The 21,020-nt window shown below is 46.4% G+C and overlaps 1 protein-coding gene across 6 annotated transcripts in view; it reads left to right on the forward strand.

Annotated features, from left to right (window-relative positions):
* Positions 1-21,020, forward strand: part of KCNT1 (potassium sodium-activated channel subfamily T member 1) — a 208,940-nt gene that overhangs the window by 8,705 nt on the left and 179,215 nt on the right. The gene's annotated exons all lie outside the window — the stretch shown is intronic.

A 21,020-nucleotide genomic window follows, 5' to 3' on the forward strand; every position in this document is an offset into this window, starting at 1 on the left:
AATGATGAGATGCAGAATACAGTTTGGTGGCATGCCATGCTAAGGAAGAATCTGATAACAATGTATATTGGTGATTTTTTTTAAAAGCAACCAAATAAAAACAGAACAATGCTGTTAAAAGCTTTATTTAAGAGAGGTGCTTGTGCCAGCCCCCCCCCCCCGGTCTTTTTCCAGAGGGCAAACAAGGCTGGGCATTTGGCTAGCCATGTAAAGTTTGGCATATATAGCAGTGCAGGAATAAGTAAGTAAATAGTATGGTAATATATCTGCTTTTCTTTGAACCACATCAGCAAGGCCAAGAGGTGGTCTTGTCACCTGAGCAGCCCAGGATCTCCATATGCACTGCCCAGGCTTGCACCCCGGGGAAGTAATTTCAGTGCTGCTAACATAGCAGTTTGACTTCGTTCCTGCAGGCGCATTCCATGGTTTCTTGAGACAGATGCATGCCAACCTGGCTGAATGAATGAATGAATGAATGAGTAAATAAACTTAAGGGTTATTACTCCTGGCAAACAAACCATTCTGAGCACAACCTTACATGTGGCCATCATGGAGTCATGAGACGAGCAAAGGAAACGTCTGACACTAATACTGAAGAAGAAGAAGCAGGAAGGAAACCAAGCCTGAAAATCAAACAGTCTACAGGTAGTTACTGGAAAAAAGGCATCAGTGAGGGAAGAGTAGTGCACATAATTTAAAAATAATAATACAAAGAATAATAACAATTTTAAAAAATCATCGCTGAAACAACAAAAAACCCTCCTTGAAATGCCTGCAGGTATAAGAAACTCTTAGTCAGGGGTCAGCAAAGTTTTTGTGACTTGGGCCGGTTCGTGGTCCCACAGACACCACGGTGGGCCGGAGGAGTGCGCGCACACGTACGGATGCACAAACACTCTTTCCGGCACTCTTTCTGGTGCTGAGGAGGCATGCACAGCTTCCCATTGGCTGTAGGAGCTTCCTGTGGCCAATGGGAAGCTGGCCAGTGTCGTGGAAGGCGGTCCCCGCTGTGCTCCACGCTGGTTTAGTGCGGCGCACGGGAGCCGACCGAGCAGGCCGCGGGGGTCTATGGGCCAGTTAAATGACTGCCATGGGCCGCTTGTGGCCCATGGGCCTTAGGTTGCTGACCCCTACTCTGAGTCATGTGCCTGAAGTTCAGCGAGGGTTCCCATCTAAACTCAGTCACAGAGGCATATCTAGGGATTGGCGAAACCGGCCCCGGACAGGGGTACAGGCCCAGTCCCCCCAAAAAAAATCACTTACCAGACTATGTAGTATATAGTGGATATGTTTGTGGTGATGCACGACCACAGTCCCAGAAAGATCAAATGTGAGAGAAACTTCCCATCCTTCTTGCACTGTGCCACGAAAGTGTGCATTCCCCCCCCCCCCACCCTTCCTCTTTTGCCTCAGCCTTACTCCAGACATTTTGAGTACTTGGGTCATGTAAATGTGGTCATTTTTAATGTGGCTACTGCGGTAAAGTGATATTATTTTATTTTATTTTACTGCGGGGTGCCAACACAACTGTGCCAATACAGCTCCTTGCCAAGGGCTCAAGGTATCCGAGGTATGCCTCTGCTAAGTCAGGAGGGAGTTTGACAAGCTTGAGCCACAAAGCTGAATGTATGACTTAGTTGAGAGCCATGTATCTACGCCATTGGGGGGGGGGCAAATAACAAAAACTCCCTCAGATATTTCAGTTATGGGGCAGGAATGAATGAATTTATTATTTCGGTCGTAGACCAGTTCAAGCTCACATACAAAATCAGGGAAGTCATGAAACACAATAGGGATACATTTAAATTGGCATTATGGGGTAGGAATATAAAGGACTGTGTGGTCCTTAACTCTCCTGGAGTCAAGTTGTTAAGGGCTTTGTAAATTAATACAAGAACCTTGAACCTGGCCCAGTAACATGTGGGTAGCCATCACAAGGTTTTGAGCACTGAATTTATGTGCTGGGCAGGAATAATATTTCCTGATCAACAATCTGCAGCATTTTAAACCATTTGGAACCAGGTGCAAGTGTAGCCCCACACAGTGTGTACTGCAGTAATTAAGTCTTGAAGTTACCAGTGCATGAATCACCACAGCCAGGCTGCCCCTGTTAACAGATGATAGAAAAGTCTGGAATTGGGTAAGTTTGACATTTTGTTACACTCCCCACCAAAGACCCCAATCTTCCTTCATTCCTTCCTTCCTTCCTTTCTGAGTGGGCAGTTGGGATTGACCTTTGTCTGCTTTGTGTCAACACCTTGAAATCTGACCAGGTAACTGCTGTGATTTCACAAGCTAAGATCTACAAATGCTTAACCCAAATCCCCAGTTGGAGTATCTTCAGGTGGAGTTAGCAGACTCCAGAAAGTCCTCAGCGGAAAGCAAATCTGCAGAGCCCGTTTGCCAGGAGAGACTTCTGAGTCCAGACTCAGCTGAGATCACCAGCAGCATGTAAGAAAAGCTTTCTGCCTGTATTAGTTAGTGGCTAGGGCAAGTCTAGGAGTTTAAATCGAACATTCCTGCAATCTGAAATTGACTGCAATGCCACATTCAGCATATTACTTTCTGAATCATTCTGTTTGTTTGGGTGAAGTGCGGCAGGTGTGATTTGATTAAAATCAGCTTCTGCCAACCTTGTGACCTCCTGGTGCCTTGAACTATAACTCCCATCAACTCCAGTCGGCACAATATGATAATTCTTCCAGCTTGACCTCTCCTTAATTGCAAATAGTCTGTCTATTTTTAAACTGAATTTGTTGCTCTAGGACAACCGAGCCCTTTTAACCCACTTCAATGGCGGAAAGCGAAATTTCTGCCTTGTGCCTTCCCACAAAATATTGGCAGCATGGAGGCAAAGTAACTGTCTATGAATGAGAACATTAAAACACAATTAGTTTTATCCACTTCTAGTCATACTCATACTTAGACCTATTGAAAATAATGAACATTATTATTAAAGTTTTCAGTTTACCAGTTTTGTGAAAACACACTACACATTGTGTGTTCGCATTGATTAGAAGTAGGCTTGTGTTAGGGAAACAGCCTTCTCTGGTGCTGATTTAAATATGAAACCTTTGTATTATAAATACTGATTCAGGATACTTGATGTAATTAAGAAATTGCTTATTACTGAATTATTATTTTTAGTTAAATCAAAGTTGAGTGTTAAAGAGCATAAATAAGGAATTGATAGCTGCTGTATTAAAGTTTTGCTCAGGTTTAATGAACTTTCAGGTCAATGCCAGTTTCTTGCAACAGGAAAACAGATGCAAACAGTAACTGAAGAGGGTTCTCTGTGATTTAGAACCCCAGATCATCCTGTGGTTAAGTAAAGTAGGATGAAAAAGGAAGAAAAAATGACAACAGTTATTGTCATTTTCCATAGGGAGACATAATTTTAACCAATGGACTTGCCAGCTCTAGCACAGAAATCAATAATTATAAAATAAGGCATTAATAGGAGGTAAGAAGAGAACTCAACCTTTCTTTGCTCCCACTCCTTGAGCAGTTGAGGCAAATCCTTGATGGTTGCTGCTATTCAGAGATGTCCTTCATTGATAGAGATCACTGCTTTTCTACTTGGCTTCTGAGTTTGTAAGTCTGCATGTTTTGCTGTGAAAGGGTGTGATTGCTTTGTTTATTTTCTGCTGTGGAATAAAATATCCTTATTGGTGTGTGTCAGTGTTGATCTGGTTGAGACATTTGCTGAAGCCCCAAAGCCCACATATTGGGAGAGATTTCCAGGGATTTCCAGCAACCTTTTAGCCCTAGCAATGTGATCCATTAGATCCATTAATATCAGCAGACCTGCTTTGAATAGAATATGGTACAATCTGATGATAAGCTGTGAGAACGGATAGTATAAAAATTCCCAGGGCAATATTTTAACTTCAACAACTTTAAAGTTTAGTAAGGACAGTAAGAATAGCTTTAAAATGCCAATCTGTTGCTGGACAAAGCTCAAGGTGTTGGTACTAATATATAGGGTCCTATATGTTTCTTGAGAGACTGCATTATCCCTTATATACCCAGTAGTTCACTGTGGCCTGTAGGAGATATTCTCTTGCTAGTTCCAAGGATCTGAGAAGCAGTGGCGGAGGAAGTGGGGGTGCGGGGGGCTGCAGCCCCCCCCCCGGTGTCATCACTGAGAGGGAGTGTGTGGAAAAATGAGTTTAAAATAATAATAAAAAAAATGGGCTCACGAAACTTTTTAGGAGTGACGTGGTGGCATAGGTGCCTGCAGGTTCCGAGCTGCCTGAAATGGCAGTGTGGGACTTGTGTATGCCCACTGCCTCTCCCTCAGCCGCCCTACAGCTGAGGGGGAGGCAGCGGAGAGGCTCCAAGCATCTGACAGGCTTGCCCCACCCCCATGGGTGGATCGCCCCCGCCCCTGGCTGCAGGACACGCCCCTGCATCAGGCACTCGAGCGGCTAGCTATGCTGCTGCTGAGAAGCCTGCTGTGTTAAGGTTACCAGATTTTTTTTCCAAAGAATCTGGGGACACTTTCTTTTTTATTATTGAAAAGAGAAAAAAAAGTTATTAAAAAAAGTTATTTTTTAAAAAAGAAACGTAATATCTTCTCTTCTGTGGTCTCCTCTGTGACGTGGCCTTCCTCTGGGCCCCGGCCTGCTCTCTTGGAACACTAGCTGCCGTGGAGTATGATTGGCCATGTGTCCTTGCCCTTCCATTCTGGGCAGCACAGTTCAAGAAGGACACTGACAAACTGGAACGTGTCCAGAGGAGGGCAACCAAAATGGTCAAAGGCCTGGAAACGATGCCTTACGAGGAACGGCTAAGGGAGCTGGGCATGTTTAGCCTGGAGAAGAGGAGGTTAAGGGGTGATATGATAGCCATGTTCAAATATATAAAAGGATGTCACATAGAGGAGGGAGAAAGGTTGTTTTCTGCTGCTCCAGAGAAGCGGACACGGAGCAATGGCTCCAAACTACAAGAAAGAAGATTCCACCTAAACATTAGGAAGAACTTCCTGACAGTAAGAGCTGTTCGACAGTGGAATTTGCTGCCAAGGAGTGTGGTGGAGTCTCCTTCTTTGGAGGTCTTTAAGCAGAGGCTTGACAACCATATGTCAGGAGTGCTCTGATGGTGTTTCCTGCTTGGCAGGGGGTTGGACTCGATGGCCCTTGTGGTCTCTTCCAACTCTATGATTCTATGATTCTATGATTCCAGTGCTCTCCTACCTCTCCTTAGTGGCGGCGGTGGTAGTGGTGTGGCAAGGTCAGGGCTCCCCTCTTTTTTTCTCCTTCCTCTTTCTCTCGCTTCTTTCTCCTATCCTCCTTCTCCCTGCATCGGCTCCGGGGTTTTCTGGGGTTGACGTGCCGGGCGTCCCCAGTTCCCCCTCGACAGTGGCAGCAGCAGTGACAGTCTCAGTAGCCCGGAGCAAGCCTGGTAGTGCAGTTGTCTCTGGCTGGCTTCAGGAGCTGCCCGCTGCCGTGGCGCCCACCATTTTGCCTCGCTGGAAGTCCCCATATAATGTGTCTTGTGCCGTTGAACCAATCACGCAACATTCATTCCCTACTAATAAATCTACCACACTTAAAAAATATAAATCCAGGGACATTAAATGAAATCTGGGGACATTCCGGGGACGGATTTTTTCTGTGGACAGATTTGTAAATCCGGGGACTGTCCCCAGGAAACGGGGACGTCTGGTAACCATATGCTATGTGGAACAGCATTCCTGTTGAGCTATGACAGGCACCCACTCTCAGCATTGCCCAACCACAAAAATGGAATACATTTTTGTTCCAATACGCTTTCCCAGCTGGATAAATGAGTCTTTGCCATGAGTGTCTATTTTGTATGATGTAAGTTTTGTTTTAAAAATATCTGTTGGTTTTTTGGGCTTTATCAGGGTGTTTTTTTTGTTTTTTTTTTTTGTTTATGCTGCTTTTATGTTGCTTTGAGACAACTGTATAGAAAGAGAATAATAAATCAATGGTGATGATAGTAATACTGCCTGAGAACATAAAAAGGGTCTTTACCTGTCACCAGAAAGACTGCAGAGTAGGGCCCAAGTGAATCCCTATAGGGAGAGCATTCCTTAATTGGGATGCCAACACCAAAAAGACCCCCTCTCTAGTAGCTGCTAGCCATACCTCCCTTGGCAGGGGGTGCCTGGATAAAGGTCACCAAAGAGGACTGCAAGGTCTGGGAAGGGATGTGTGGGAAGAGGCAGCCTTTTCCAGAACCCTGCTACCAGGGCCTTACAAAGGACTGGATGGACTGGAAGACAGTGCAGATGAGAAAGCCCTGACATAAGTATGATCAAAGCACCCTGTCCCAGTGAACAACCTCACAGCCCTGTTAAGAACCGTGGTGTCTGGCTCCCTTTGGGACTGGTAGGGTGGAAAGCAAGGAGCCCAACTGTAGGTGGCGCCAGAGCAGGTGGAGCCAATTAATTTCCATTGCATCCCCAGACTACTCCTTGCTGCTGAGTTGTATAAGGGCAACACTGTGACTAAGAAGGAGGAATCTGATAGCGCTCTCCCCCCCCCCCCCATTAGTTGTAAGTAGGAAAGAAGGCAGGTGGAAATTTGAAAAAAGAAAAAGTAAACCCCCAATAAATATTAATTGGAAAAAGGCAAGCAGGCAGGTCGGGGCCAGCTGAAGGCAGACTGAAGTTGGTGGGGCAGTAACCCTTTCAGCCTCGTGGACCAGCTTCTACTGATTTTAGGCTAACTGATGTTCCTTGAGCATCTTCGAAGGCAACTCATTGCAGATATTTGTGTGTTAATAATAGTAGTGCTCTATACCAGTGATTTCTAATTAGCTATTTACTGAGGACCCTCTATTTTTCAAATCCAAGCCACGGACCCCCTACTTTTGAAAATTTTGATAACTCTATGGTTGTTACCTGTGCAAAGCAATTTTTTGAATAAAATGCTGGTTAGCCCCTAATAAGCAAAGGATTTTAGGCATATTTTTTTAAAAAAAGAACACAAAATTTGTGATATTATCACAAATTGCCTATCCCCAGACAGTAGGAAAAACTTGTCTCCATTGCTCCACTACAAATAAAGAAAGAAAGTAAAGTAATTGTGTACCTAACTTGCAATTACTCTATATGCAGAAGGCTTTTTATAGAGAGAATATTCAAACATGCTATTCCTTACTTCTAATCTGAGATGGTACATATTAGCAATGGATGTTGGTGATCTGACACTTAGTAAAAGCAAAACTAAAGAAGTGCCATTGTTCTGGTGCAACTGGACTTCTCCACGACCCTTCCCCTCTGCAGGGAGGTGGGACCGATTCGGATGGTCCGCCCCCACCACTTAATGGATCCAAATGGTTTCCAGAGAGTGGTAGGGGATGCTTTATCCCATGTTGATGGCCTTTCAGCTGATTCCATGGTGGCCTGCTGGAATGTGGAGTTAACCAGGGCTATTGACTGTTTGGCTCTGAAGCGCCCTCTCCGATTGCATGGAGCCCGGACAGGACTTGCTCACGGTGTAGGACTGGGCCATGTATCTCAGCTGCTTCTTCCTTCCCTAAGGTGGAACGTAGCAGTCGAGATAAAGTCCAGTCATCATGATATATCTGCATATACCGGTATTTAGCTGCTGATATATCACAAAGTTGAAAAGAAAGTATCGCCCAACCCTAGCACTAAACTAAATCATCAGAGGTTGAGCTGTTGTGCTAATCATAGTGGCAATGTGCTTAACTGCTTCCCCTATTGGACTTCCAAGATGAGACATGAATCCCAAACTCATCAGGCAAGATTCATTGAAAACTCTACCTACAAGCAGTGGGAGAGTCCTCTAAACTTGATCGCCGTTGAAAGCGATTAGAAGTTCTTTTCAGTTAAAAAGTAGAGAGCGGGGAGAAGGAATCCTTACATTTTTTTAAACGATAAGCATGTGAGCTGTTTGCACTCTCCCCCCCCCCCATTGCAAGAGCCCTAAGAAACTGTGCCAGAGGTTTGTGCCCAATCGCACCTCACTTGCCATTCAGCAAATATTTCACAAGTTTTTCCTCTACCAGGAAGCAGGCGCTGGTTGTGAGCAGAGGCTGGATGACTCGTGGAAGGCTCTCACTGTCCAATTAGCAAGATAAGCGAATCCCTGGCAGGGGGTGGTGCCGCGGACCCCCTGAGTGTAATCCATGGACCCCCAGGGGACCCCTAATTGAGAACCACTGCTCTAGAGGGAACAAAGTTATTGTGCTGTCATTGGGCAAATGTACGTAATGCCACCATCTGCACAGCACTCCTGTGGGTGCCCTTGGGGAGAAGTGGGGTCCCACTTCAAGGAGGGTTTTTAAATTAATTAATTAATTAAATTTCTATTCTGCCCTTCATCCAGAGATCACAGGGCGGTTTACAACGTAAAACACAAATATATTGAAATATACTCAGAGTCGCAAAGTGATTTCATGCTCTTTATTCAGCTCATAGTGGTGAGGAGGAATGAATGAAAGTCCCCTCAAAGTATCTGCTTTATATACATTATTTACACAATGGGCTACACATAATTGGCTAATTCCGGAATTCTACTGTAAGCCAATCAGGTTGTGGATTCACTTCTATCTGGAGCATGATTGGGTGGTTCCTGCCAACCAGTCATACTGCTGCATTGTTCTAGGACCAATCAGACTGCTGCATTCTGAATCCTATTGTTCTAGGACCAATCAGACTGCTGCATTTTGGATCCTATTGTTCTAGGACCAACCAGACTGCTGCAGTTTGGAGCCTATTCAACTCAGTACATAACAAATATATAGCACAATAACAAAGGCAACAGTATTATTACGATTTATTATAAGCCTCTTCACAAAACCCTCACCAACCAGAATAAGGTTGCATGTGCAGCACTGTCCAAAGGAGCCAGTGTCCAGCATGAAAACATGATCTAGAGGCAAGGTGAGGCACCACCATCAGGTGCTCAAGCAACATGCACCAATGCTAGGCAATATCATCTGACCAAGAAGCCAGGGACTTTGGTTATTTCCACCTGTTGTAAGACTCCCAAAGGATGCCTTACATACTTTAGGTTCCCAAGACAACACCCAAACCACCACTGTTGGTAGTGAAGCCGTTTTATGAACTGCTTGCTCATGAGGAGACCCCTTGCTCATGAGCTGTGCAGTGACTTCATAGATGTGTGCTAGGTTGCCTTTCTTTGACCCGAACTTTTCTCAAGGACTGGGAGCCCCTTCAGGGGGTCACCAACAATGGTTACAGGGGACCTACTTGCTCCTCCAAGTCTTCCACTTGTGGGTTGTCCGGGGTTCCTATGAGAACAGTTTCTGGTACCAGGCCTGGGCTCAGCATGAAAGCCATTAAGCATCCATCTGTGCAGCCTGTCAAAGTGATGACTGAAGCTAATTCTTTTAAATTCTATTAGGGCTGATAACTGCTCAGGCCAGGCATCTCCTGCTGATATTAATAAAGCTGACTCCATTAAAAAAAATAATTATGCCAGTGGTTGAGTTTTGCCTCTGAGCAAGTCCTGCTTTCCCCAAGATATTTTCCATACTCTACGGAATTCCATGAGTGTGCCATTTCTCACGAGAGAGATTGGCTGACTTGAAGACTGACTCTGAGCTACGTGCAAAGTGACCTAGTTGTGGAATCAGAAATGCTGGGTTGGGTGGGAAAGAGGGAATGAAACCCATCAGGAGTAATGGATCTGGCAGCCAAAGTTCATTAGAGTTCAGCTTCCCTATATCCAAACTGCACAGTCAGAAAGTTGTGCTCCCGTCTCCTATAACTCAGGAGGTTGGCAAGCTTGATGGGGCTCAACTTCTAAACAGAGGTGTGAGCCAAAACCTGACCTTTTCCAAGTTGCCAGCTTTTCTGCTTTGGAATCCTCATATTGAATATCCTTTCCAAGTTTTCTGGGTGGGATTCATCTCATGAACGAAGCCCATCGGTGGAACTGGAAAAATGGGGCTTTCTTTTCTCCCCATGTTGAGAGATTCCCCCCAGCAATGTGAAAGGGAAGGGGTGGTGGCGGCGATCACACAGGGTCCCTGGACGTTTCACCGTCTATTGATCCCTGTGCCACCACTTTATCTCCCGCTACCACCACCCACGCCCTACCTGGGACAATACTGAGTCCAGTCAGGGTTAAACTGAAACATAAACTTCCGTTTATTTATTGCAGTTTAACAAGCGTGTGGTTTCATAACCGGTATCGGTCAATTAAAATCATGGGGTGCCTATCCAGACCTATAACTTCCGCTACTTGCTCTCACTCACTAAACCACCTCGCAGATATTTACTTGTCTTTCTAGCCCCTAACTGTTCCTGAGTCAGCTTATTTTGCTATACTAACTCAGCCTACCCACAGACTCTATCCCAATTCACTCCCACTCCAACCAACCACCCAACTCCCAACGAACTCCTCCTTCGCTCCTCCCAGAGCTGGTTTTATAGTCCCTCTGACTCCACCCCCGGGTTCTGATTGGGTAACTTGTTTAACTATTTCACCTCCAGCACTCTCATATGTTAACGTCACAGGGGGTTGTTCCTTCTGGCAAGCCTACAAAGGGTTTTCAGCCTCTGGTCTTCTCTTTCCCTTGAGCCTGTTGTTTCTTCCACCTCCCAGCGTCCTTTCTCCTCTGACCTGTCTTCAGACTTGCAACACCACATTTCTGGTTGTGTGCTTTCCTCCCCAGCTGCTTCCCTGGGGGGTTCTTCAGCTGGAGGCTCCCACCATTCCTCTTCACCCAGCCAGTGCCTGACATTGTGTGGCTGGATTATAGCCTACTGTACTGGAGCTGCATCTATTGCTCTGATTGCTTTTGCCCCGGGCCCCACCCTGCCCTTGGCATGTGGCCCCTGGAAGATTTCATGCAAGGGAATGTGGCCCCCTGACTGCAGAAGGTTCTTCATCCCTGTCTCATTAGAAAGATTATCAGGAATGGGCATTTGTGGGCTCCCTGCAGGCAAGTGCTCCACCAAAGGAGACTGAAATATTTAAAGGATGGTGGGAATTGTGGCTTGGGATGAAAAGCCGTATCACTCATGGGAGCAGTTAAGTAAGATTTCCATCAAGCAGCCCATCATTACAGGAATGCTGCTGAGAGCAAAAGCTGGCTGAGAAATATTAAGCTGAGAAAATGCATAGCTCAGCCAGTGGAGAATGAGTCTCTTAATCTCATTGTCATGGGTTCAAATCCCAGGCTGGGCAAAAGTTTCCTTTATTGGACCAGGTGGCCCTCGTGGTCCTTCCAACTCTACAATTCTATGATACGCCATAATATTGCACAGAGGCTTAATGTAAGCCTGGATCTCGCCCCAGAGCCTTCTGTTCAGCTCCTGGTACCTTTTCCTGAACACTGCTTATATTACTCCTGTTGGAAGTGTAACAATGGAGATCATTTGATGAGGTGCCTTAAGGGTTATCAGTAAGTCAGTTAAGAGGGGTGGTCTGGAGGTATTATTTAGCAACTAAGCAGAGTGATTTATCCAGACATGAGATCAAGCTGGGAGGCAATCAGGATGGGGAGGAATTCAGAACAACCTGCATTTTAGAGTTCTTTCTCACAGAGAGGGAATGAAAGCAAACTCCTTGCACCTGCTCCTTCTCTGGCCAGTGGAGGAGCCCAACTTGATTTCCCTCTTGCTCCATAAGAGCCTTAATTGGAGTCTGGTGGAACAGCCTCTCAGTAGCCCTCAGTTCTGCTGGCTGGTGGAGGAGGTCAGTTCTGCAGTCTAAAGGCAACTCGGGACAAAGGGAGGGTACTGACTTACCTTGCAGAGTAGTTGCAAGGCAGGGGTTGGGAACGTCAGGTCCAGGGGCCAAGTGCAGCCTTCTAGGCCTTTCACTCTGACCCTCTGGACACACACCCCTCGCAAGCCCTGCTTTGCACCCTCCTCAGGTGTTTTTGCCTGGCTGGAATGTGCCCTTGAGCTCTGGTGGTGCCTCCTGCTACCCTGGATGGAAAACAGAGAGAGGAGCATGTGTGAGTAGAAACTAGCCTATTAGCATACACAGGTAAGATTCACACCCATTGCTCCACCCACTTTTGCCCCTGGCCACACCCACCTCTGACCTGTGGCCCCGCAAGGCTACTCTTTAAGGAATGCTACCCTTTGGGTGCAAAAATACCACCTGCCCTGGTTTCAGGTAGTTTGTACACTTAGATAACGACAGGGCTTTGCACCCCTGAAAGCTCTTTATTCCGGAATTCCTGCATTTCCAAGCAGGAGGTTGATGATCTGCTGTGATTAGAGCTATCACAGTACATATGAAATGCAGTGATGGATAAGTCCTGAGCATGCAGAGGTGATTATAACATGAATCGTGTGGGGAAGGAAGGAGGATGAGCCACCAGCACTCCCAGAAAGGAAAATCTCCCCCCCTTCTTTCTCTCTCTTTTTTTGCGTTGTCACTCAGCCAGCTCACACGACTGTATGAGGGATTGGAGTGGCTTCTGGAGATGGATATGGCATGCGTTCCTCCTCTGTGCATGTGAGCTGCTTTGCCTCTTTCCCTGCTGTTTCTTCATTGTGCGTGTGCCTGGAGGCCTGTTGTCATCCTTCAGCACAGAAGCTGAGATCGCCGAGAGCCGTGGGTGGGGGAAACTGGCAAAGTGGCAGCAGCCTCTGGACCTGCCGAGATGAAATAAGAGAGTGTGATGATTTCCCATCAGTTTCTGGGTGCAGAACAAAGTGGGGGCAGATGAGCCTTCGTTTAAGGAAGTGGATTTTTGGAACGGGCTGTAGCCACCCCACCTGTCGGCGTGGGAGAGGCTTCCTGGCTGCGGGGTCTTCCTCTGCTGTGCTTGATTTGAAAAAGTGTGTTTGCTGAGCAGCTGATTCCCAAGGCTCAGCACCCAGCATGCTTGCACCCAATATGATGTTGAGTCATCGTTCCAAGAGGGATGATCTCGCTCAGGAACTGATGAGGTCAGTGTCTGCCAGAAGAGGAGACATGCTGGCTGGCTCCAGGTACTGGTGTGGATATAGCTGGAAGTGTGACTCTTTCATCCTTTTTTTGGGAAAAGGTGAATGTAGCAATTTTAAAAGGAGCCCAGTGCAGTTTTTTCCTCTGTCACAAGTGATGTCAGCATGGAGGACACCTTATCACATGGTATTTTCCCAAACCTAGGAGTCTCACCTCCAAGGCCTCTGAATGAATCACTGGTCTGGCCTTGTGCCTCCTCCTGGTCAGCCTCTGCCAAGGAGTGGTCATTCTGGCCCTTCTTGTGGCATCAGTGGTGATTGGAGCTTTCCGTAAGTGATGCAGCAGAAATGCCCACCCTCAAAGGGGACTGCCTGCTTTGTCTCTGCATGAGTTCTCCACCAGGCTCAGGTTCCCAGCAGAAGATCTGCCCTCAGAGCACCTGCCAGTTCTATGTCTGTGTGACCTGCTGTTTTAGTTTGCCTCAGATTAGTGATTTATGCAGAAAGGAAGGTCAGTTAGTAGTGCTAAAGTCAACAGCAGGACTTTGGGGCTGATGTCCAGAGCCCTACTCTATATAATGAGCAGGAGGGCATGCCACTTGTTAAAGGAAGTAAGTAATATGCACAATATACAGGTGAAACTCGAAAAATTAGACTATCATGGAAAAGTTCATTGATTTCAGCAATTCAGCTTGAAAGGTGAAACTAATACATGAGATCGACTCTTGACATGCAAAGCAAGATATGTCAAGCCTTTCTTTGTTATCATTGTGATGATCATGGCGAACAGCTGCTGAAAACCCCAAATTAACGATCTCAGAAAATTAGAATATTCAGTGAAATTGGCAAAACAAGGATTGCAAATAGAGCAAGATTGGACCTCTGAGAAGTGGAAGCATATCTTGCTTTGCATGTCATGAGTTGATCCCATATATTAGTTTCACCTTTTAAGTTGAATTACTGAAATAAATGAACTTTTCCACGATATTCTAATTTTTCGAGTTTCACCTGTATATAAAGAAACTACGCTCTCCACCATAAGACTGCTAAGTCCAGAGTTTCAAATTGCCTAATTGCACTATGGATTGCAGGGGGTGTTCCCTTCCTCTGCGGGAGGCCACCTCTGACTCCTCGGTGCTTTGATAGTACAGCTTTCCAACTGTTCAGTGCCACAATGTGCTTCTAGTTTTCATCTGCCAACATGCTTTGCCTCTGCTGTTAGTTGTTTCAGGAATGTTGCAGCATGCTGTGGGGGACTGCTGACTTTTTTTTTGTAATGCTGATCATACAGACTGGGGTGCAGAGGGATCAGATATCAGCAGTGATGGTTCCATTTGAAGTAACTTGAGCCCATCCATAGCTGGGAAGCAGCTGGAATCTAGGTGTCCCCCCAAAAAAACAAAGATCCCCCAAGATGTTTGAGTATTTTATATTTTGGGAAACTATGGGACACTCAAGCTCAGCCTCAGCCTCCAAGCTTCTCTATCTGGTCCTGGGGATTCTCCCCAGGCCACACCCCTTACCAGTTCTGCTTTGCACCCTCCTTGAGTGTTTTTGCCTGGCTGGGATGTGTCATGGAGCTTGGGTAATGCTTCTTGCTTGCCTGGATGGAAGATAGAGTGCTTTGTGTAAGTGTGAAGAAACCAGCCCACTGTGCAAAAGTAATATTCATTGCCCCACCCACTTTGACTCTGGCTCCACCCACCACTGGCATGAGGCCCCTGGAGGCTTACCCAGAAAGGAATGTGGCCCTCAGTATGAAAAATGCTCCCCTCCTCTGGTGTGGTGGGCATGTACATGTTGCAAGGATTTTTACAAGGGGAAGGGGCAGGACTTTGGATGGGGGTGGGGGCAGAACCAAGCTATCTGTGACATGATTGGGCAGTTAGTTAAGTATTTTTATTTGTTTACTTGATCTGGGTGGGGGGCAGCTGCCCCCCTGCCTCCTCTGGCTATGCCCATGGGCATGTATCCAGGGGTCCCATCAATAAATCGGCATCACCAGGCCCCTGTCGTGGCTCGCAGCACAGCAGGGCTGGTTGTCCTCTTTGCTGTTGCTTCCTGCTCACCTGCCTTCTCCAAGCATGTGAGCACTAACAAGGATAAGGAAAAGGTGCTTCTGACTGCACTGCGGGGTGGGGAGAATCTTTGAGGGCCAGGCAGGGAGACTTGGAGCCCTGCATTTAGCACCCAGGCCTGAGGTTCCTCACCCCTGCAGTGGACAGTACTTAGCAAAGTGGACCTCTGATCTCACTTTGTATAAAGCAGTTTCCTATACTTAGCTTCAGCAAGGTTGCTGGGACATGTGTCTTCAGACAATGTCCTTAGTGGTGGCTAGTATCCATTGGGAATTGTGGGGTGGAGTGCAGGGAGCCCAGAGTCAGTGGCAGGCAGAGCCAACTCATTTTACTTTATTCTCTCCCCCACCATCCTTCTCCTTGCATAGTTCTGCAAGGGCAACACTGAGACAATAAGGAGGAGGAAGCTGACAGCCAGGACCACACCTTAGGCTGGTTGTAAATAGGTGTGGGGGGGATGGCTGAGGGAAGACTGAGATGGGTGGGGCAGTGCCCCACTTGCTCAAATGGAGCAGCCTTCCCTGCATTCCCTAGAACATGCCCATGAGACATTTGGCTGCTCACCTTTACAAGCAGAACAATGGACTTGACAGACCTTTGGTGTCATCCAACAGAGTTGCTCTAATGTTTAAAAAACTGGGGGACCTTTGGCCCTCCATATGTTGTTGAACTGCAGTTCCCAACATCTCTGGCCATTGGCCATGCTTGCTAGAGCTGGTGGAAACTGTAGTTCAGTAACACCTAGAGGGCCAAATGTTCCCCACACCTGTTTTACCTGGTGCCAGGTGTGTGAATGAGTGAGAGGGTTTTGATACTGATAACATATTGTCTACGTGTAAGAATCACTTTACAGTGGTTGGTTTTTTTTATTTTTAAAATGTTTTTGATTATATGCAGCTTTCAGCATCTTTTGGAACAGGTAACCCTAATCAGTTATTAGTAAATCTATATAAATTTTCAATTGTTGGAGCACCTTAGTGAGAAGGTCAGAATTAGTCAATGCTATTCTAGGCTGCATCAACAGATAGTGTCCCGATCAAGGGAAGTAATAGTACAACAGTCTGGAGGCAGAACTTAAGGGAATAAAACCCTGAAGAACAGCATGTGGGAAGCCACACAAAATTTATAATTGGCTATGTAATTGAGTTGTATTTGAATTGGTATTGGTATTTGGTGTTAATATAATATGGAACATATTGGATTTTTGTAAAAATTAGTTAACAAAGGGGATGGGGAGCAATAGTACCACTCTACTCTTCCTTGGCCAGACCGCACCTGGAGTTCTCTGTCCAGTTATGGGTGCCACAATTTATGGAGGATATTGAAAAGCTAGGATGTGTGCAGAGGAGGGCAACCAAGATGATAAAAGGTCTGGAAACTCAGCCTTATGGGGACCACTTGAAGGAGTTGGGTATGCATAGTCTGGGAAAGAGGAGTCTGAGAGGAGATATAATAAACCATCTTCAAATATCTCAAGGGCTGTCACATGGAAGACAGAGCAAGCTTGTTTTCTCCTGCTCTGGAGCATAGGACTCAAATCAACAGCTTCAAGTTGCAAGAAAGGAGATTCTGACTAAACATCAGAAAGAACTTTCTGACAGTAAGAAGAAGAAGAAGAAGAGTTTGGATTTGATATCCCGCCTTTCACTCCCTTTAAGGAGTCTCAAAGCGGCTAACATTCTCCTTTCGCTTCCTCCCCCACAACAAACACTCTGTGAGGTGAGTGGGGCTGAGAGACTTCAGAGAAGTGTGACTGGCCCAAGGTCACCCTGCGGCTGCATGTGGGGGAGCGGAGACGCGAACCCGGTTCCCCAGATTATGAGACTACTGCTCTTAACCACTACACCACACTGGCTCGACAGTGGAATAGTCTCACTCAGGAGGTTGTGGACTCACCTCCCTTGGGGGTTTTTAAGCAGATGTTGGATGGCCACCTGCCATGGATGCTTTAGTTGAGATTCTTGCGTTGCAGGGGGTTGGACTAAGTGACCATTGGGGTACCTCCCAACTCTACAATTCTATGATCTTAGGTTTTGAACACTTCTAGGTTGTGTGGATTAAGTTCAGTTGGCTCTGATTATTTAAGCACAGTCTGGCTCCCAGAAAGAAAAAGGATTCTACCCACTCTTGCTCAAGGGGGATAGAATTAAGCAATGGTACTTATGAGTAGCACATGCTGGGTGAAACTTCGATCTCAAAAGCACTGAAAAGCAGCTTCCTCAGGCTCCTCAGTGCATCCTTCAGCAGAAATTTCAGATGCCCTTTGCTTCTCAACCAACCCAGGAAATGCAATTTTAGGCAAATTCATTGACTTCTTAGCACTTTGGCAAGCTATATTAGGAGGTGCCTCAGCTACTAAAACAAGAATGCATCTTTACAGCAGTTTACTGGAGCCAGACAGCCTCCTCCTCCTCCTCCTCCTCCTCCTCCTCCTCCTCCTCCTCCTCTCCCCTGGTGAAAATGTGGCTGATAAAGGCTGTTCAGTTTTGCTCTCTTTCACCCAGTATTGATGAGAGCTGATGCTATGTAGGTGCCAAGGCCTCAGACCAGGTTCAAAACCATGGAATAAACTCTGGGGCTGCCATCAACACCAGCCAATTCATAGAATCATAAAATTGTAGAGCTGGAAGGGACCGTGAGGGTCATCTAGTCTGACCCCGTGCAATGCAGGAATCTCAGCTAAAGCAACCATGACAGGTGGCCATCCAACCGCTGCTTAGAAACCTCCAAAGAAGGAGAGCCCATCACCTTCCGAGTGGGTTTTTTTTTGGGGGGGGGTGCGCTGAGCTCTAGCGCTGCCCTCAAAGCCTTTCTGCTGGCTCTGTGTTGCGGACGACACTTAGCACACCGCCCTTCTCCTCTGCAATGGACCAGAAGTCCTCAGAAAGTTTTTCCTAATGCTTATCCAGAGTCTCCTTTGTTGTAACTTGAAGCCATTGGTTATGGTCCTACCTCAGGAGCAGAAGAAAACAAGCTTGCTCCATCCTGCATGGCTATCATATCTCCTCTCAGTCTCCTCTCTAATTGCTGGCTCTTGCCCAGATGCAGTCTTACCCAAAACGTGTATTACTTTTGCTGAATCAAGCTGCTGTAAGTCCATCTAGAATGTTTTCAGTGCCTTCCAGCATCATGGCATTGAGCATCTTGCAATCATATGCTAAGCCTTAAGCAGAAAAGCACCTCCTGTAATAGATGTGATGAATCTTTGGCCCTCCAGATGTTGCTGAGCTACAACTCCCATCAGCTCCAGCTGTCATGGACAACAGTGATGGATGATAAGAGCTGTAGTCCAGCAGCATCTGGAAAGCCAATGCTTCATCCTAAAGGTAAAGGTAAAGGGACCCCTGACCATTAGGTCCAGTCATGGCCGACTCTGGGGTTGCGGCGCTCATCTCGCTTTATTGGCCGAGGGACCCGGCGCACAGCTTCTGGGTCATGTGGCCAGCATTACTAAGCTGCTTCTGGCAAACCAGAGCAGCGCACGGAAACGCCGTTTACCTTCCTGCTGGAGCAGTACCTATTTATCTACTTGCACTTTGATGTGCTTTTGAACTGTTAGGTTGGCAGGAGAAGGGACCAAGCAATGGGAGCTCACCCTGTCGCAGGGATTCGAACCGCCGACCTTCTGATCGGGAAGTCCTAGGCTCTGTGGTTTACCCCACAGCACCACCTGCGTCCCACTCTATCTTTTAGCCTGCCCCTTATCTAGAGACCCAAGAGATTCCTTTCTGAAACAAAGCACAAGCTCTGTCCTATAATATCAGCCAATTCCACAATAGCCCCTTTTTGGACTAAGGCCCATTGGGAATTGGAAAGAAAATGTCATTTAAAACAGGGCTGGGGAAAACTGTGCCCCTGAGATGTTGCTGGATATTGCCCACGCTGGCTGGGGCTGATGGGAACAGTAGTCCATTAGCATCTGGAGGGCCAAAACTTCCCCACTTCTGGTTTAAGACTACAAAGCCTGTGATGCAGTTAAAGCTTGAGTGACTGGCAATGAGCAATCTGTTGCTGCTCATCATGTTAATGATTCAGGGCTGAATTGTAGACAATTGCAGACAATGGGAATAATGCTGGAGGAATTTGTGCTAAGGTGAGATTTGAGCTTCCATATCTCATGGAAGGGGCAAACATGCCTTTTGCAATTGTGTACACATAAGGCAACTTATCCTGCAATCTTGGGAGTTTCAGATTGTAGTAAATTCTGGAACATTGAACCTTGCAAACAGTTGCAGCTTATCCTTCCATCTTGTTCTTATTAGCTTAGATGGCTGTAAAAGGGGATTAGATGGCTTTATTTACTGTATTTATACCTTTTCTTCAAAGAGCTCAAGGTTCTCCCCACTCCATTTTAGCCCCCAGCTATCTGTGAGGTAGGTAAGGCTGAGAGATAATGACCCAAGGACACTTAGGAAACACCATGGTCAAGTGGAGATTTAAACCCAGGTTCAAACACTAGCCCAGGTGTTGCAAGGGACTATATCTACAGAGATGCTCTCCATACACCCATGTAAAGTATTTAGGATTAGCACCAACACCTTAGGTTGAGGGGAATCCAAAACCTGCTCCATCAGATTGGCCACTGCTTTAAGGCATAACTGAAATCCACTGATGGATTTCTAAAACAACAAAGACTCTTGTGGCACCTTGAAGCATTAAAAAAACACACACACATGAAAAAATGGCATAAGCTTTCATGCAGCACAGCTCACTTACCCACACTTATTTTTCCTTTGCTTTTTCCAGGCATGGCCTACAATTTAAAGCTCAGTGTCTGAGTGCCCTCCTTTGTTTTTGCTCTGGAGCTTTCCCCACAAAAACCTACTCTTCAAAGCTCAATCGGAGCAAACATCAATCCATGGTAAACCCGAATTGATGTTTGCTCTGATTTAGCTTTAAAAAGTGTGGGGTGTGTTTGTGAAGGCAGCTTGTGGAAAAAATAAACCCTGACACAGAGCATTAAAGTGCAGACTGTGCCTGGAAAAAGCGGGGGGAAAGTAAGTGTGGATAAGACGTTTGTCAGATGCATGATGTGTAAACCTTGAATCGGCGAACATATGTGCACATGGAGAGAGTTCAGTGGAAAGTGTACAGCAAAATGAGAGGTGGTGATGATTACCTGAAAGTAAAATAATTAGAAAATCAACTAAGAAGGCATTACAGTTATTAATTTGACTAGACAGCATTGGTGTAAACACAAAATTTTGGCATGTATACATGCTGGCCAATTAAGGGTTACACATCATGCAAGTGATGAAGTGGACATAGGAACATTAGACACTGCCTTATATTGAGTCAGGCCATTGGTCTATCTAGCTTAGTATTGTCTGCAGCAAGGGTTGGCAAGGTTTACCCTGCCTGGGCTGGTTCACTCCAGTGGAGATCCCTCCGTGGGCCGCACTCGTGTGAGTGTGCATGGCCACGATTTCTGGGGTCTGCACAGATACGATTTCTGGCGTCTGTGCGCAGATGCAATTTTAGGCGTCTGAGCATGCGCAGACACAATTTCTGGCACCATGGAAGTGAGTCCCCGCACCACGCTGCACCGGTTTAGCGCAGAGCATGGGGACTTGTCTAGTGGGCAGCTTGGTTCAGGGGCAGCTTGTGGGCTGGTTAAGTGACCCCCGTGGGCCGCTTGTGGCCCATGGGCTTTAGGTTGCCGACCCCTGGTCTACAGGGTCTAACAGTAGCCCTCCAGGTTATCTTTTCCAGTCTGACTTGGAGATGCCAAGAATTGAACCTGGGACCTTCTGCATGCAAAGCAGATGCTCCACCACTGAGTTACCTGTCCCACCTCCCAAATAAGTTGTAACTGCTTTATGCCAACTCTATTGGTCCTGCTGGCTCAGTATTGCCTACTCAAGTTTGGCTGTGGGTCTCCAGAGTTTCAGACTGGGATTGATCTTGGGACGCTTACCACTGAGCTACAGAATTCCCCTGACTGTGGTCCATAAAAGCAGGTGCCATTATAAATGTGTTAATCTTGTGGCATCTTAAGGATTCTGCTATAGCAAAACAAAAACAACAACCAACACAGCCACCTTTCTGTAAATTGTTACCAAAGT

The sequence above is a fragment of the Podarcis erhardii genome, assembly GCF_964252035.2.
Source record: "Podarcis erhardii genome assembly, chromosome: Z".
NCBI lineage: Eukaryota > Metazoa > Chordata > Lepidosauria > Squamata > Lacertidae > Podarcis > Podarcis erhardii.